Raw genomic sequence first — 8,292 nt, forward strand, 5'->3', positions numbered from 1 at the left:
GGCGGAGGAGAAAGTTCGTCCCGCCCGGCAAAGATTAGCAACGGCGCAATCAAGGCACAAGAGTTATGCCGATAAGCGAAGGAAAGACATTGAGTTCGCGGTTGGAGACTGCATGTTTCTAAAGGTATCGCCGATGCGCGGTGTTAAGAGGTTTGGTGTCCGGGGAAAGTTAAGTTCCCGATTTGTCGGACCCTTTGAGATCTTGGAAAGGGTTGGCGCGGTGGCCTACAAAGTAGCATTACCGCCGAGGCTTGCAGGGGTGCACGATGTGTTTCACGTATCCAATCTCCGCAAGTATGTTCATGATCCGGAACATATTCTCTCGTATATACCGATAGAGCATCAAGAGGACATGACTTACGAGGAGTTCCCGGCGTACATTGTTGATCGGGAGATGCGAAAGCTATGGAATCGAGAAATCCCGTATGTTAAGATCCATTGGAGCGAACACGGCGATCGGGAAGAAATGTGGGAGCACGAGGACGCGATGAAGGAGCGTGATCCTTATCTCTTCGAGGAACTAAGATGAGGTATGGATTTTGGATTACAAATTTGTTAGTTTCGTGGCCGAAACAATTTTAAGGGGTGGGGAATGTAACGTATCACTTCCCCGTAAGTCGTGCCGAGTTTCGTCGAAATGAGCGGAACGCGGAAAGGGATGATTTACTATAGGCTAAAGTGCATTGGAGCCTATATATGAAGTATAAAGGGACCCGAGAGAGTGAAACTGCAATTCTGGAGAAGTTCCAAAAATTTTACTCTCGGGGACCAGTCCCTTTGGTGAGAGACCGGTTCCCGAATGTTGATCAGCCGAACGAGGTGAAAAATCGGCTAAGTCCTGGAAATTGAGCTCTCGGGAACCGGTCCTTCGGCGGGAGACCGGTTGCGTCTGGGGGAGACCGGTCCCCTTCTGCGCAGAGTGCAGGATAGCTCTCAGGAACCGGTCCCTGAAGGGAGAGACCGGTCCCCGAGCCCGAAATTGCCCAGTGAGGGCTGGTTGCAGAGATGAAAAGTTGAGGGGTTTAAGTGCAAATATTACATGAGATGGTTGTATAGAGGTGAGGGTTAGGGTTAGCCCTCATTTCCCTCACACCTAAACACAAGCCTTCTCTCTCTCTCTCTAAAAACCACTCCTCTCCCTCTCCCTCTCCCTCTCCCTCTCTCTTTAGGGCTTGGACTAAGAGGGGTTTTGGAGAAGAAAAGCTTGGAAAAGAAGCTCTCCAAGGTGTAGAGCAAGCTTGATAAAGGCTTTGAAGGAAAGCTTTGGGCTCCAAAGGTGAGTTCTTGTGATTTTAAGTTAGGTTTTGGGTTTTTGCTTCTAGTTGAAGCATTTAGGAATGTCTATGGTGGTTTTCCTCCATGTTTCGTCAAGCTAGGGGCTTGATTGGAAAAGATGACATTGTGCAAGGACCTATATTTAGGGTTTTATAATTTGAGGTTCAAACTTGGATTTGATCTCATTTTAACCTAATTGGTAGGTCTACGATCGCATCGGTGCGCTCGGTTCGGCGATACGACGAGCGTGCGTGAAGATATTAAGAAAACAAGCTGAAATAATACAGATCGTCGTAGCTCGCGGCGAACAAGTCTAGAAATCGTGAAACCTGGACCATGGCATCCTTGTGACACATAAAGGTGGGGGGTGCTATCCGGAAACACCGGATCTCTTTCTATGTCTATGTCCCTTCTTTGAGCATATTGGTATTATAGCATTCTTGCATGTAGGGTAATGAACAGTATATGTTGGTTGTAACAATTATCTGCGAAGATTATTGTAATGATATAGAACTATGTGAATAAGGAAAGTGAAAGACCCTATATGCATATGAATGTGAGAAATGACTATGACCGTAGTAAACAAAGGCGACATTGACATTAGTGACTCGATTGACATCAAAAAGAGAATAGTTAAACAAGGTTTAACCCGAGTGACATTATGTGTACTGTGGCATCAGGATCACTATGACATCGGCAAATGATAGTATGTGCATGAATAGGTATTGACCATTCATCAGCATTGAGATAGTGAGAAGTGTGACAGGTTGGCCAAACCTCCTCACATTGAGGATGGGATCATACTCACATGTATTGGTTCCGGCTTGTGCGAGGTCGCTCCTCCACAAGCGGTGTACTCCGGAGAAGAAAAGCACCACGGGTGGAAGTGCCTGGCGAAGATCCTTCGGGTGGTTGTGCCTTGTGCCTCCCCCGTTAGACGGGATATGTGGACTGTGAGTTCGGGTAAACCAGGAGCACCCCAGGTTGATTGGGTAAAGGCCAAAGAAATGTGAAAAGGACATGCATGCATAATTATCATGTATTTGAATATGAATATCTATCTGTGGATTACTTTCTTACAGGAATTGTATTAGAAGTGCATTAGTTGGTTTGTTATTCTTCTTTATTGAAATACATATGCCTGAATTAGACCTAGTGGGCGAATCGGCGTGGTCGGCGGCCGAACCCACTGGGAACTTCGTTCTAGTTCTCATTACCACTAACCCTGCAGATCCGTACGCGAGCGAGGCGGCGGAGGATCGAGGCAAGGGAATCGCGCCATAGGTAGCGGCCTCGGAGTTTATAGGCACACCCTATATTTGCTGTACTCAACTTTTGTATGTTGAAATAGTAATGTGAAAAATGATGTAAATTATATTTTGGTTAAAGGAAATCGTGATGTAAATGGTTGTAATAGACTACTTGTGTTTGATTCAAACGAAATCAAATGACATGTATATTGGATGTTTACTTAGTTTCGATGCTTTCACTTGTGGTTGTTATTTGCCCTCGTGCAAACCTTGTATATCTCGCAATTCTTCTTGTTGATTTGCTTATAATATACTTGTTGTTGGAGCCTTGGGCGGACAGGGGAGGTACTGTCCGTTCGGCGTCTGTCGTGTGCTCGAATCCGACCAGATTGGCGGAGCTCGGGGCGTGACAATTCCTAAGTGAACTGTGAAGCAAACAAATGCAGAATCAGCATGAACTGAATTTCAGCAAATGCAGAATTTCAGCATTGGAAATACTTGCTATTGGAGTTGAGAATAAATTGATTAGGCAGCAAATTAAGTTACATATAATTATGTTATGATTAGAAGTTGGTTAATTATAACAAAGCGATGTTAATTAGGAGTTCTATGGGTATTTGAGCTAATGAAAAACTCAAATCTGCATTGGTGAATTCTTAGTTTGAACCCCCTAGAACTAGCTGATGCTATGTGTAGAGGTATTTATGCATAGTGTTAAAAGGAAAAACTGAATTAAGCTAGTTTTCAATTCTGAATTGGAATGAGGGTAATTGCTGTAGAGACATGGAATTAGAGAAGTACTAAAGTCTCTACTTGCTATAAACCTATAGAATTAACTATAGGTAAGTATATATTGATACTATGTAGACAAATGGGGGTTGAAATGCAAAGTTGTAGGAATTAGAATATAACTCAAGTTTAATCTCTTTTATTCTTCTATGAATGAAGGTTAAACATGCTCGGGAGTTCGAGTTGACATTCTGACGGACCTACGACACTCTATTTAAGAAATGCTTCGTTCTAGCTGTTTTGGCATTGAGTCACGGGGGCTAAGTGTTTACACATTTTGAGACGTTAGCTTTGACTTTTCGGCATCCCTACAAGGTGGGTGGTGCTATCCGAAATCTTCGAATCTCTCTTTATGTCCATGTCACCTTATTGAGCATACATATATATATATGAATTGTATTATACTCATGCATTATAGGGAAAATGACATTATGTGATTATGAATTGAGCATGTTCAATATAGAGAACTTGTGGAAAATAGATTGTGAACATAGTAAACCCTATGAATGCGTGGATTATAACAATAGTGAATCTGGTGACATCATGATTAGAGAATTGGTTAGCATTGAGATTGGACTTGTAAAACTAGTATAAAGAGCTAGTTAGAGTTAAAGTGTGGCATTGTCATTTGTTAAATCCTTTAAGTAAGGATTAGATCATACTCACATTATGTCTTTCTATTCCATTTCCTTTCAACCATCCAGCTCTCTATGCGAAAATGTTCTTTGTTTTGCCTTCTGGCATTTTTTCGTTACCCTAATATAACTATCCTTTGTTGATCAGGGAGGTGCAACTAGTCCAAGACCTTCTCTAAGGCCCCTAAAATTGGATGACTTTATCCAAGCAAAAGCCAAGGTATTGAGAGTTTGTAGTCAACTAGTCATTCATGAAACTATTGTGCAATGAGTTATTTGTTTTACTATTTGAAATTTTTTTGTTCCTGCTTCTTTTTAATATTTTTATATACTTGTAGGCCATTTTTGAACTATTAAATTACTTATTTGGCATAGTTCTTTGATATTTATGTACTATGCATTTTTGTAATAGAGTTTGATTTTTGTTCTTATTTTTTGTTTTACATTATCAGCTTCTCCACAGAGGAAACCACTTTCTCCTCCACGGAGGCGATCTCCTCCTCCAATCCGCAGGGGGGCTGATTCACCGAGGCGTCGACCAAAGTCTCTCTATGCTTTTGTTATAGAGAGAAGTTGTTTAGAGGATTTAAATATGCACAACTCAAATGGCAGTTCAATAAGCTACAACCATACTAATGGTTTGACATAAATAGATACAAATGCTTATATGCCTTACAATCAGTTTTTTATTTTAATCTAACTTCTTTATTCTCCATGATAGGATGGAAAAGTCTTTCCGTGGCATGTGTGCTCGTTTGTGTAGAGATGCGCATGTGTGTCCTTGTAACCCTTTCCGTGACATTGATATCCTGCTCTTCTTTTTTTACCTTTTATTTTCTCTACTTTTTAATAATGTATTTTTTCCATTTCTGGCAAAAACAGTTGTTGCGGTTTCAAAGACTTTTACAACAGCAGAAACAATATTGAATGCTCGAACTCTGAGGCAGTGGATTACAGCTTCTCTTGGGGTTAGCATGATTTCACCTTTACTTGTTTGTAAATCTTCTCTCCATAATTTCTTCATCTGATGCAAATTTATTATGTTTCTTCCGGTTTCAGGCCTCAAGCAGTTGCAAAACATATGGTGGCTGTCAGCACAAATCTAACGGTACTTCTGGATTTGCCATTGCAATCCAACATAATAATAGGCTGCATTAACTCTTAGTTTAACTTAGGAATCTATTATCTCATACTTCTTGTTGACATTTTCAAAGATTGTGAGAAGTAGAAGCTATAAATTCAAGATATGCATCCTTAGGTTAATATATTATGAAGGCAATTATCTGAAACCTGTCATGCATACCTTTCCAATTTTGTTATTTATTTGCTTAAAAGTTAACGTTTCAATACAATGTCATTAATAGAAGTGTAAGGCCTACTGATTTACTTCACCCTTATTTCATTCTATATGCTGATTGCAAATTATTTGTTGACAAAGCTTGTAAAGGAGTTTGGGATCGACCCCGCTAATGCTTTTGCTTTTTGGGACTGGGTTGGTGGTCATAAAACAGTTGCATAAATAGACTAATTGCTATGGCTAACCATGATGATTGCTTGAAACTATTAGCCATGTTTATCACTTAGGAGGGAAAAAACTTCTGTCTATCAGATTATACCTGCATAATTACCATGCTGCCTTTGATTAAACTTACAATATTTATTTGTATTCCTAAGTATCCTGGTTTGATTAGTTTCATTCTGGTGTTATTTATACTGTGGAATTTATTCTTCAGCATTTCGATGGCTTCTTTCTAGAGAACTTTCGATTTTGATAATTCAAATATTGTCAAAGTCCTTTATCCTTCAATTAATAAGATATCTAGATTATTTTTTAGTTGTTTATTGACCAGTTGAATATTTCATAGCCAATAACTGGATTAAATTTCAGGTTGAGGTATTATAATGTCATCAAAGAGGGTGATTTCACTGTTGCTTGATTATGTATACTATTGCAAACTTTTGATGCTTTGATTTTGCTTAAATTCTTTCTTCAATTTTATCATTTCTTGTTCAACTTTATAAATGATTATCTTTGTAATCCATGTTTATTTTATTACTAAATTGCTTATTTTTACTATTAATTATACATGTTACTTTTCAAGCAAGTTCTTTCGGGCCTTATCATCGACTTAAGTGGATTTCCGAAGTGGCACAATGGGGCTTAAGGACTTAGAATTTAAGATTTTTTGGTATTTAGTATCATTTAGAATTTGTTATTGTTTGGCTAAAATCTAACAAGTTCTTTGTTGTCGAAACTTATATCCGAAATTTAATTTGAATATTGGGATTGTAATTGGAGAGTTAAGACTATTTGTTATAAATTATTAATGCTCTTTGGTTATGACTATTCTTAAATATTTCAATTCATTGGAGTACTTTTTTGTGAATCAAGCATTTTAGTATTAAATAAAATTGCAGCTATAATTCTTATTTAACAATCATTTAGTATATGTTTTGGGATAATTATAATTAATTATAGCGGCATTTATAATAATTGTTATTGGGTAGTATTTAGCGGCATTTATTTGAATTTTTACCAACCGCCAAAATAAATGCCGTTAAAACTTTTAGCGACCCTACCAATAGCGGCAATTGTTAAAATTGCCACAAAACATTTTAGCGGCAATTGTAATTGCCGCTAATTTAAAAAGTAATCGCCGCTAAATACTTATTTTGTTGTAGAAGAAGGAGTTGCTCCACTCCTTGCTCTTCTTCTTCTTCTTCTTTTCCTTGTCTTCTTCTTCTCCTTCTTGTCTTCTAGAGAGAGAAAGAGAGGAGAGAATGTGAGAGAGAGGAAAATGAGAGAAGAGAGCTCTCATCCCTCATAACATAGCCCATATGTTGTAAAAATGCAAATAAGTCCCTCAGCTTTTGTTCCTTTACACTGCCCAGACTGGGCAGATTTCGTGCTCGGGGATCGGTCTCCCCGACCAGGGACCGGTTCCCGTAGCTCCTCCCCACGGGTCAGCAGGGCTCGCACACAATGCAACTGGTCTCTCCCAAAGGACCGGTCTCTCGGGGACCAGTCTCCCCCCGCAGGGACCGGTTCCCGAGAGCTGGTTTTCTGGGACTTAGCCGATTTTTCAGGTTTCTCACTTTTCACACGTACGGGGACCGGTCTTTCCTTCAGGGACCAGTCCACGAGAGTTGAAAACCTGCAGAATGCAGTTTTCTCAACTTTTAGCTCTCGAAAACCTCCCACAATGCACTTTTGATCATTTTAACACCTTCGGACTTTCCGAAGTGTTCCAACCTCGCACTTTGGTCAATTTGACTAAAGTTCGACATTTATTTATCGAAGTTTTCGGTATATTACAACTATGGATATCAAACCTAATTATAGCAAAAAGACCAAGCTCAGAGGGACTGCGACAAAAAATCAAGAAGCATAGGGCAACCTCGAGCAACCTCGGCTAATGAATCCCAAACTAGGGTTCGGCCGAAGCAAGAAGAGGGGCCAAACAGTGCGGGTGAGTGATTCTGAAAACAGTTTGCGAGATCTGAGCCGAAGAGCAAGAAGGGTGGCAGCACGAAGCCTCCCCGACGGCGACGGAAATAGAGGAAATACCCTAAACCGAGACCAAGAGGAAACCCCCAAATCGCCGGTGAAGGCCGACAAAGATCTACCCAGATCTGCTAGATCCGGTTGTGTGGGTTGACTCAAAGCGAGGAAGAGGAAGTAGCAAGCGCTTCGGCCATCGGTTAAGCCCTTTCAACCAACGGCGACGAGGGGGGGGATGAGGTTTTCGGGAAAGGTAAAGCCCTTGCAACCAGAGGTGAAGCCCTTATGACCGACGGCGACGAGGTAAAGCCCTTACAGCCAATCGCTTCGGCCGGAGGGAAGCCCTTACGACCAACGGTGACAATGAGGGGGATGAGGTTTTCGAGGGAAGAAAAAGAGACGAGGAGGGTGAACAGTAGCTACATAGGGGAGAGGCAAGAGTCCCCCCCTCTCCCAACCCCGAACCAAACACGGTGTAAGAGCACGGAGGCCTCTGTGCACCTAAGCTATTTTTGATAATGAAACTTCCGAATCAACGATCGGCTCTATTGGACTTGATTTAGCATATTTAAAATATTTAGAAAATAAATGTTACAATATTTTGATATCATTTACTTAGTGATCGAAAGGATTCAAAATCAACGGCTAAAAATAAAAATCTCACGAAAAGTGGTGATATAGTAATAAAATTTTCTATCAGAGATATTGATCTTGCTATAGATAGTATAAAAAATTTTCTATTAAAATTTTTTTTCTGATTTGAATACTTTTACACTGTTAAACTTAAAAACTATTGATTTTGAACCATTTTGATTACTAGATAAATGGTATCGAAAAATCG

At 40.0% G+C, this 8,292-nt stretch overlaps 1 long non-coding RNA gene across 1 annotated transcript; it reads left to right on the forward strand.

Annotated features, from left to right (window-relative positions):
- Positions 1-3,291: 3,291 nt before the first annotated feature.
- Positions 3,292-5,187, forward strand: LOC109706421. Its single transcript, XR_002215193.1, has 6 exons — positions 3,292-3,629; positions 4,098-4,178; positions 4,402-4,587; positions 4,671-4,722; positions 4,832-4,917; positions 5,009-5,187. It is a non-coding gene; the product is annotated as an uncharacterized LOC109706421 (long non-coding RNA).
- Positions 5,188-8,292: the final 3,105 nt, after the last annotated feature.

Source organism: Ananas comosus, unplaced genomic scaffold, assembly GCF_001540865.1.
Source record: "Ananas comosus cultivar F153 unplaced genomic scaffold, ASM154086v1, whole genome shotgun sequence".
NCBI lineage: Eukaryota > Viridiplantae > Streptophyta > Magnoliopsida > Poales > Bromeliaceae > Ananas > Ananas comosus.